Source organism: Arvicanthis niloticus, chromosome 1, assembly GCF_011762505.2.
Source record: "Arvicanthis niloticus isolate mArvNil1 chromosome 1, mArvNil1.pat.X, whole genome shotgun sequence".
NCBI lineage: Eukaryota > Metazoa > Chordata > Mammalia > Rodentia > Muridae > Arvicanthis > Arvicanthis niloticus.
The window spans coordinates 96735488-96745673 of NC_047658.1; the positions used below are offsets into that span (position 1 = coordinate 96735488).

General features: G+C 41.7%; 1 long non-coding RNA gene across 1 annotated transcript in view; it reads left to right on the top strand.

The window, feature by feature from the left end:
- Window positions 1-9825, top strand: part of LOC143434098 (uncharacterized) — a 77849-nt gene extending 68024 nt beyond the window's left edge. Inside the window, exon 3 of the long non-coding RNA XR_013103326.1 lies at window positions 7364-9825. This is a non-coding gene — a long non-coding RNA (uncharacterized LOC143434098). The remainder of the gene's footprint in view (window positions 1-7363) is intronic.
- Window positions 9826-10186: the final 361 nt, after the last annotated feature.

The window sequence follows — 10186 nt, forward strand, 5'->3', positions numbered from 1 at the left end:
AAAATACAATAGAACTGTCTCTGTCCTAGTCATACCTGATAGAAGTCCCAGCATGCTTGCTGGGCACTGAAGGTTCCTGGCAATGTTTCCTGGCAATGGTCAAATGTTTTGGGTTTTTTCCTGTTAGTCACTTCCATAGTCTGCTTCTATGGATTGTTGTTTGGCCCTGAGCCCTGCACATTTGTCTACAAGGAAGGCCCCATTGGAACTCATCTGGTCCTCTCATTGGCACCAGCTGAAGGCCATGAGTTTGTTAGATGGGCAGCACTAAGGTCCAGTCATGAGTCAACATAAGAGTCAGAACATCTGGGTCAATGGTCAGATTCTATGCTCTGGAGTTAGGCACTTGGTTAAATTACTTACTGATCTCTGCCTTGGTGCCTCATTTACAGGAAGGAGAGATAGGAGACTGGAGCTAATTTGATCTCTAAATGTAAAGTGCTTAGTGTATTGTTTGAGAAGTCAGTGCTGTTATGACCACTACCCCCATCATCGCCACCACTGCCATCACCACTGTTACTCCATCCTGATCACCATCATCACCACTACTGCCATAACCACCATCACTCCATCCACCACCATCATCATCACCATCATCACCACCACTGTCATGACCACCATCACTCCACCTCCACCACTATCATCAACACCACTACCATGGCCACCTTCACTCCATCACCACCATCATCACAATTATTGCTGTCACCATCACCAAAGCCTTGAAGGCTTTCAACAGTGAGTGGGTGACATGATGACACAACATAACAAGTGACTTTTTTGCATTTACTAGTGTGTTGAGTGTGGAAGTGTGGAGGTCAGGGGGCCATTTGTGGGAGTTAGTTTTTTCCTTCTACCATACAGATTCCAAAGATATAACTCAGGGTATTGGTCTTGGCAGTAAGCATCTCTAACTACCAAGCCATTTTGATGGCCCTGTGCTCACTCTTAAAAGTCATCTTACTTTTTTTTTTAACAGGACAATTTTCCCCTCTCCCTCTCACCCATTTTTATCTCTTTCCTTTTCCTCACTGCTTTATTAACTCCAGTCTAGTGTTAGTACCTTATCTAGAAACCAATGCAGCAAAGAATGGGGCTATTTCTTCCCAAATTTATCCAGCTCATCCAACTATTTGACTAACCCAAACCAGCCTTCGATCCCAAGCAGAGCAAACTTCAGCTTCTTTTTAATCTGTAGGAAAATTGTGGTCAAGTCATAAAGGTCAAAACTCACATTTTCCATATTTCATAAACTTACGACACATTGTCTACAGAGACCGAGGCAGTATGCACAGGACTGGCAAGAGTCTGTATCAAATGAGAGTCCTGGAGCTGAAGGAAGAAGTGGACACCTCCCATCCCTAACCCAGAAGCAATCTCCAATTGATAACTACTTGGAAATGAAAACTCAGTTTCCTCCAAGAGGTCTCACTGAGGAAACAAACTACTCTGAAGTGTAGGTTACATGCCTGGTAATAGATGGCCAACAGAAAATAAACTCAATGGTATTTTTAGAGGTTCTTTGTCTCATAATGTCATGTCAGGGTTTTACCTTCTTTATAAAATTTATCTTAGTTTTTAATCTTTTTAAATTTTATTTACATTTATTTTCTCTCTCTTTTTACCCTAAAGATTCTATGTGTATATAATTATGGTTTCTAGTGTAGTGTTTTTATGGGAGTCCTGAGTGTGCAAATGAGTGGCTCCCTGAACCTATGTTTCTTTTTGGCTTTTCTTGGACTCTTCTTCTGTTTGCTGTGTCTTATTCTGTTGTGTCAATTTTTATTTTATCATAATGTATTATATTATATTGCCTTAGAAGCTCATTTGTTTTCTAATGAGAGACAGAAACGGGGTGGATCTCCATGAGAGGGGATGTTGGGAAGAACTGGAAGGAGTAGACAGAGGAAGACTGTCATCAGGATATATTATATGAGAAAAAAACTATTTTCAATAAAAGAGGGGAAAGAAAAGTATATAAAAAAGGTAATATCATGGGTCTAGGTAGATGGCTCAGTGGTTAAGAGCACTGGCTTCTTTTTCAAAGGTCATGAGTTCAATTCCCAGCAACCATATGGTGGCTCACAACCATCTGTAATGGGATCTGATGCCCTCTTCTGGTGTGTCTGAAGACAGCTACACTGTACTCATATACATAAAATAAATAAATAATTTTTTTTTATAAAAAGGTAATATAAAATTTTTTTTAAAATCTCTTTCATTATCCACCAGTTTAACCCTGCGGGTTTCTTTATGTAGCCTGACTTATACATTATTAGGTGTAAAGATTATCACTTGTGGAATTTTGTTACATGTCTACTTGACTATAATTAGTATGAAAAACATTATTACTTCTGTATATTTGTCTTAACACTGGGATCCCATTACTAGTGCCTCTTGGATTTTTTTCCACAGTTTTCTCAGTCTTAGGTTTTCTATGCTGTATAATCATTTTATCTTCAACTAATGGTGATTGTGCTTGCTGCTTTCCTCCCCATACATGTCCTCCTTTGGCTTCTAGATGGATGTTGTAATCCGGTGGTGACGATAATGGCCCTCTGGGATTGGAGGGATCTACTTAATAGTATGATTAGGAGCCGGGCGGTGGTGGCGCACGCCTTTAATCCCAGCACTTGGAAGGCAGAGGCAGGTGGATTTCTGAGTTCAAGGCCAGCCTGGTCTACAGAGTGAGTTCCAGGACAGCCAGGGCTACACAGAGAAACCCTGTCTCAAAAAAAAAAAAAAAAAATAGTATGATTAGGACCTGAAAATGAGATGGGTTCTGTAGGTTTTGGTGTTTGGTTTTGTATCTAACTTTGTAACAATCAGTAGCAGCATCCATTAGGCCTTGAAAGCCAAACAACTTCAGAAATCCAAGAATCACCCGCTGTTTAATGCTTTGACGTTTGTGCCATGCCCCCTTCCAGAACAGACCACATTCACTTTTCTTTCTCTTCTTGGTATAAGAAATTATCTTTTCTAGAATGATTATCTTTATCATCCAGAATCTAAACTGTGGAAGCCATGTCTTACACAGTTTTCTTTCATAGTTTGAAAACTTCCCCAAGCATCTGGGATTATATTATTTATTGTTTCCAATTTATCTATTCCCAATTCTGGACATTTACCCTTCCCCATTTCTTTTCTATGTTTGATTAAGGTTAGTAACAGCTTTTCTTTTATGTTTCCACAGCTTGTAAACTGACCAGTTCTATTGATCCATAGCATCTGAGTTTAAATTCAGTCTCATACTTTGTTTCTTCTGTCCTTCTGTTTAGGTTTGATGACCTTCCCTTGAATGTTTGAGTCTTATGATGGATGTCTTTAGTTTCACAGTTTTGTTGTTGAGTAATGAGAGAATCTGAAGCTATAAACTTTCTCTAAAGGACAACTATGGTTTCAAAACAGACATTTTGGTGTGCAATCATCTGGTTATTGTTGTCTTAACAAAACAGGCATTTTGAAACAATGTATATTTCTCAAGTAGTTGGAAAGCTGCTCTAAGCTCAGCTTCCAAGTATTTATTTGTAGTTTCATTGAGTTTTGTTTAGCAACTGTGTCTACCCCCTCGGACATCTTCAGCCCTGCTGAGGTCATCTCTGTGGCGCAATGTCACTCTGCTTCACACACAGATCAGATCTGTAATCATCTCATAAGCACTTGAAAATAACATACATGCTCCACTATGATAACACAACAAACACATGCTACGTGTACAGTCCATCTTGAAGGACCAAAATGAAGTCAATTATTTCTTCCAGTAGTCCCATTCACTGATCTGAATTTTATCCTCCAAGGGAGTGGTTCTTTGGATGTTGCCTCTAGAGCAATTAGGGTGACCAGCTCCTGAGACCTCAATAAAAATATACAATGTTGGGCTTACCCCCAATCTGTAGACCAGAATCTATTGTTTGTGCTAGTGATATGCATTTCAAGAGGACCTCCAGATGATGAGGGTGGATTTGGGTGTAACTTCACATTGAGGACCTGAAAGAAGGCATGCATACTGGTTAGTCTTTGTCAGCTTGACACAAACTAATCACCTAGGAAGAAGAACCCTTGACTGAAAACCTGTCTCCATCAGCTTAGCCTGGGAATAGGTCTGCGGGTTTACTTTCTTAATTAAAGATTGATGAGGGAGAGCCCAGCCCACTGTGGGTGGTGCTATCCCAGGATAGGCCTCTTGGGCTCTGGAAGAAAATAAGCTGATCAGACTGCTGAGCAGTGGTTCCTTAGCTGTGGCTCGTGACCCCTTTGGGGGTTGAATGACCCTTTCACAGAGGTCATCAGACCATCAGAAAGCATAGATATTTACATTACGATTCATAGCAGTAGCAAAACTATAGTTCTGAAGAAGCAAGGAAAATAATTTTACAGTTGGGGGGTCACCACATCATGAGGAATTATATTAAAGGGTTGCAGCATTAGGAAGGTTGGGAACAGCTGCTATGATGAAAAAAAAATCTAGTATGTGGTTTTCCTCTATGCTTCCTTCTGCTCCTGCTTGAGTTTCTGCCCTGACTTCCCTCACTGATAGACTGTGACCTGGGAACTGTAAGATGTAATAGACTCTTTCCTCCCCAAAGTTTTTTTTTTTTAATATAGCAACAAAACTTAACTAAAACAGCTCACACAAGCACACACAGACACACACAAACAGACACACACACACACACACACACACACCTCTATCAGTCTCAGATACACTTTTCATATTCTGAAGACAAGAGCAGTTTCCTAGAATGTTCAAAGGAAATCTTATCTCATTGGCTTGTTTGAATTATGTGACCTCTTATTAGCCAATTAGAATGCTCAGGGAAAGCACACCACACTGACTGTTTAAGCCTAAGCCATTCAATTTCTAGTCAGTGTTCCAACCCTATAGACTAACGCCACGCAAAGAAGTAATTCTCCAAAGGGAAATACCAAGTGGCATTTTTAAAAAAAAGTTTCTTTTGTCTCTAAAATAAGGTGGCTAGCCCCACCTTGCTTCTCTGGAGATGGGAGTGTCTTTTCATTTATTCTGTCATAACTTGAAACTGAAGTGTCCCCCACAGGTCATGTGTTGAATACTTGGTACCTTTAAAAGGTGGAGCCTGCTGGCAGTGGTTGGTCACTCCTTGTGGGCTTTTGAAGGTTATAGCCTGGCTCTGGTTCTGGCTTCCCTGTTTCCTGTGGGTTGCCTATGAGTGGTCTCTACCACATGCCCCTTCCATGAAAGGAGCTGCTCAGACATTCTTTCCATGCTCTGATGGGCAGACATCTCTGAAACCAGGAGCCCAAATAAATCTTTTCTCCTGGAAGTTGTGTTGTTAGGGTGCTGATCACTGGGATACAGAAGGAACCAATATAGTCAAGGGGATTGTACCCCTTGTTGGATGCAAATAGAGCCAGACAGGATTCAGGGGACTGCAGGTTTCTTGTTAAATACCCTTCAGTTTGCACTTGCAGCAAGTTACAAAAGAAAGATTTTCATAAAAAGCCACTTCTAAACTTTCTAAGACTGAATTATCTGGGACTCTGTTGTGGGGCACATCTGAAGGGCAACCACAAGGCAGGCATCAGAAGATGGGGCATCTTTTCCATGTGACTCAAGTGCAGGTCTGATATGTCATTTATGACCTTTGTAGGAAGACAGAAGACTGGTAAGACAGTGTGCTTGCCAACTGGATGAAAAGCCTAGAGTCCTGCTTCCCAGCTGGATATCTTCACCCCAACTCAACAGTTCTGGGCTAAACACAGTCCTCTTTTTATAGCTGTTGTGAAGCTGTATTCCTGGAACAGTGACAACTTCTGCCTCCTCTAAAATCATGGCCAACTGAACCCACCACGTCACTGAGACTGGCAATAAAAAAAGGTTGGACATTAAGCAGACACACCTGCCTCCCAGGCATCACTCAGGTGTCAAGAGAGAGACTGTTGGTGTGCATCCAGAGAGGAACAAGATGGGGTTTTCTTGGGAAGTGGAGCCTCAGGGAATGTAGATCCAACAAGTTCCATCTGACAGTAAAATGATCCAGTTACTCTGCACTGGGACTGTGGAGGGAATTTCAACCCCATCTTAGTTAATGATCCTAGCTGGAGGCACTGCAGCAGGCCACAGGCACCTTGTCATTTCCTTTGCACCTCAACCCTCCAAAGAAGCTATCACCTCTAATGTGGGTGTCATTGTTATTATTATTACCATGAAAATGGAGGCTCTGCCTTGTACGGTAATGCATCCAGATCCATGCAGTTCTAAGTGATGAAAGTCGAAATTTGAAACTAAGCTTGCTGGTGCTACCTACCATGTCTCTTCTTACTGTTATCAGCACTTGTCAACCTGATCTTGCCAAAATTTAGATTGATTCCATTGTCATCTTTGATTTATTAAGCAATCTCAGTGACATTATAAGCTTAACCGTAACTATTCCACAGAAGCCTTCTAGAACTTTCCAGTGGATCTTCTTTTAGAAGAATTTTGGCAAAATCATTCAAAGGAAAACAAAAACAACAAAACAACCAACCTCCCTCCCCAGGACAAAACCCAGCCTCTCCCATCAAAGCACCTTTTAACTGGCCTCAGTCTAGACTCAGTAGTATGGAAGACCAGGGGCAGTCTGCATTGGGCCTGCCTCTGCAGCCTCACCCCATGGATAAATGCAAATTTATCCAAGGTGAAAGGCTAATCCTTACTCTGTGATTTTACATTTTGATGCAAGTCAGAGGTGAGGTCAGAAGCAGCTGCTCAACAGTAAATAGCTTTAACCCCCATTATGAAATGGTGGCTTCAGTCAAGCTGGGTTTCAGCCTTGGAGGAGGTGGGGTGGGTTCCATCAGACAAGCTGCTCCTCCTGAGCCACACAGAGCCTGGCTCTTGGTCAGCAGCTGTAGATGAGCCGTGAGAGTCACATCTGTTTGTAAATCTTCAAGAGGAAGGGGGCTGGTTTTTTCCATTCTTCAGACTTGGAGAAGAAAGGAAAAGAACAAATCACTTCCTGTCAGTGGAGTCCCATGGCGCCAGCTGTGGCAACTGTGTGTGTGTGTGTCTGTGTGCACTGAACAAATGCTTTTCAAGAACATGCCAGAGAGGCTGTTCAGGCTTTGGAATAATAGTTTGAAAATAGTACATCCAGGGAAATATTCATACAGTAGCCTCGAGGAGGCTCTTGGGCTCTGTCTCCCTATTGTTTATTGGGCACATTCTCATCCCTCTTTGTTCCCCAAGAAATCCCAGGAAGCCCTCCCCCGACCCCATCTCCTTATTCATACCCTTATAGAGTGTAGGTATGAATGATATACTGCTACCTCAGTGGAACATTTTATGCAGACCAGGAAACTCCTGATTAAAACTCACAACAGTTCCACATCTCCCTTTCTGTTCCAGGTACTCTCTTCCCCAACTAATCATAAGAGTGTGGCTTGTCCTGTTGGTACCTGCAGCTCCTACCTCAGTGGTCACTGAAGGAAGGCACAGGAGGAAGAATGGTATGCATGAGGACCCAGGGCTGGTGAAAAGATGTGATGCCTTAACCACCTTCTCTTTACACTGTTTTTGTGCCCTCACTGTCTTTGGAGGAGGTAATGGAGAGGTTTGAGAGGTTAGGCTCAACTGTTAAAAGCACTCTCTGCATTTGCAGAAGACCTAGGTTTCGTTCTCAGGACCCACATCGTGCCTAACAATCATAACACTAGTTCCAGGAGATCTGATACTCTTTTCTGGCCTCCATGACACACACATGGTGCAAATACATCCATGTAAGCAAAACACACACACATTAGAAATAAATGGTGTAAAAGACACATATCCTATATAAGATTACTAGATTCTTATTAAAAAGCTGGAGTGCCTCTGTTTGGATAACTCTAAAATTATTAATTCAGACATGGTGTATACCATTTTCTTTCTTTGATATATTTTTGGCTGCTGCTTTTTGGGTTTTTTGTTTGTTTGAGACAAAGTCTGAAACTCATTAGGAAGCTGAGGATGACTTTGAACTTCTGATCCCCCTGTCTTCATCTCCCAAGTGCTGGAATGACAAATGTATTCCACCATGTCCAATTTATGTAATGCTGGGTATTGAACCCAGAGCTTTAATACTAGACAAGTAGCCTACTACCCAAACACATCCCCTACCCTCATTTTCTCCATAAAGCCCTTTTGTATCCATTTCACACCCATGGAAGAGTCCGTCCTCTTTCTTAGCTCTCTCTTATTATGTGGGGGTGTGTTGAAAAAGCTCATGCGGGGATTGGTTTTTTCAAACTCATTCAGTGGATAGTTCCACCACCAACAGTCTGAGTTCTACTACATGTCAAATAGTGCTATTGCTCCTGAGGATTTAAAGACACAAGAATCATATACCTGTATTTGAAGAGAGAGATGAGAGAAGAAGTGAATAACATAAAGGCCAGTGTTGCGACTTACCACACTGTAGTTCCAATCTCATGTAGCTCCGTGATGTACACTGGCAGTTCTACCCAACGGCTTCAACTCACTACACATATAATTTGGTATGTGGGCATTCTATAACTGCACTTCATTTTTCCAATAAACCAGTGAATCCTGACAACTAGCTTGTAAATTAGGCCTGGTTATTTCCAATTTATAAATAAGAAGACTAAGGTTCAGAAAGGTAGACTCACCCACAGTCATTAAACTGAGGAATGGTAGTTTCCCGTTTCTAAGCCAGGACTTTCTGGTCCTCGAGTTCATGCTTTTTCTACAAAATTATGAAGTCTATACTCATCCATCGTATCCATATATACTTCATGCCCATAAGAGTAACCTTTCCCATGGACACCCATAACAGTGTGGATTTGAATGGCTCGTCAGAACCCAATTTGTCACTTCCTAGTTGTCTCTCTCCCCGAAACTGTCCCTCTGGACCATAGCTAATAAAATAGTCATCATGTATCCGTCTTTGCTCTCCACCAACACTCAAGTTTCTAGAGTATGCCAGATGCTGCAGTCACAAAGATGACTCCGACATCTCGTGTCCTCAAGGGACAGAGAACTCTTCGAATGTGTTAGTCATCTGTGTGAAGACTTCAAGGACAGAGGCAGCCTTAGGAGGAGTTCCATCTCTAACTCCTGACACAAGGCCTGTCTGAGAGAACATCGTCAGTAGTTGTTGAGTAAATGCTGATTGCACTGGGTTGGTGTGGTGTCTAATAGCATGCAGGATAGCTGTGCTACACAAAGCTGGGTTTCTTAAGCCACTGCCATGCTTTCGGGTCCCTGGGTATTGAATCTTTTCAGATCCTCAAACTGTGATGGTAAATGTAAATGGTACAATTACCTTATTACAGAGGATTGCTAAAGGAGTTTGATTCATTTTCTCCCTTCACACTTAGAAACAACTGTGATCAGTTTTTAAATGCAAATAAGCCAGCAAGAGCACATTCAATTTTTTTTTTCTCTTTTAAAAACTAGGTATCATACAGAGATAGCACAGAATTTAAGAATCACAAAAGAATTTAAAATGTAAGGTGTATCACCCTTGGCTTTCGACTCTGGAATGAGCAACTATTCCAAGCTTTCTTGAGTCTGCTTTCAGAAGTGTTCTCTGTACACTCAAGACTGTATGTGTGTCTCCAGCCTCTGCCCCTTCCAGAAGACGCTATAGTTTGCACATTGCTGGATGCTCCCTTTGTTCGTTTACTAAGTGCTATAGTCTAAAGACCTTTCCTGCTCTTGCATGGAAATTGTTCTTACTTTGAATCGGTCATTGAATGTATTGCACCATGGCTTATCTGGTCCCCTGCTGAGGCTGTTTCCAAGTGTTTGCTTCATTGCCAACAGAGATGCAGTAAATAACTTTATACACATATCATTTGCTACATCTATAGTGCAGCTATAAATTTCCAGAAGTAAAATGTTAAATAAATACATTTCACTTTTGAAATTTAAACGAGCATGCATTACTTCATTTGTGCATCATGTGTGCATGGGTGCGTGTGTGTGTTTGAGTGTGTATGTGTGTGTGTGAAAGAGAGAGAGAGAGAGAGAGAGAGAGAGAATGTGTGTGGAGAGAGAAACTGTATGTGAGAGAAAGTGTGTGTGTGAGAGAGTGTGTGTGTGTGTGTGAGAGAGAGAGAGAGAGAGAAAGTGTGTGTGAGAGAAACAGAGAAAGTGTGTATGTGTGTGGGAGAGAGAAAGTGTGTATGTGCAAGTGTGCATGTTCATGTGCATGTGTGGGAGAGAGAC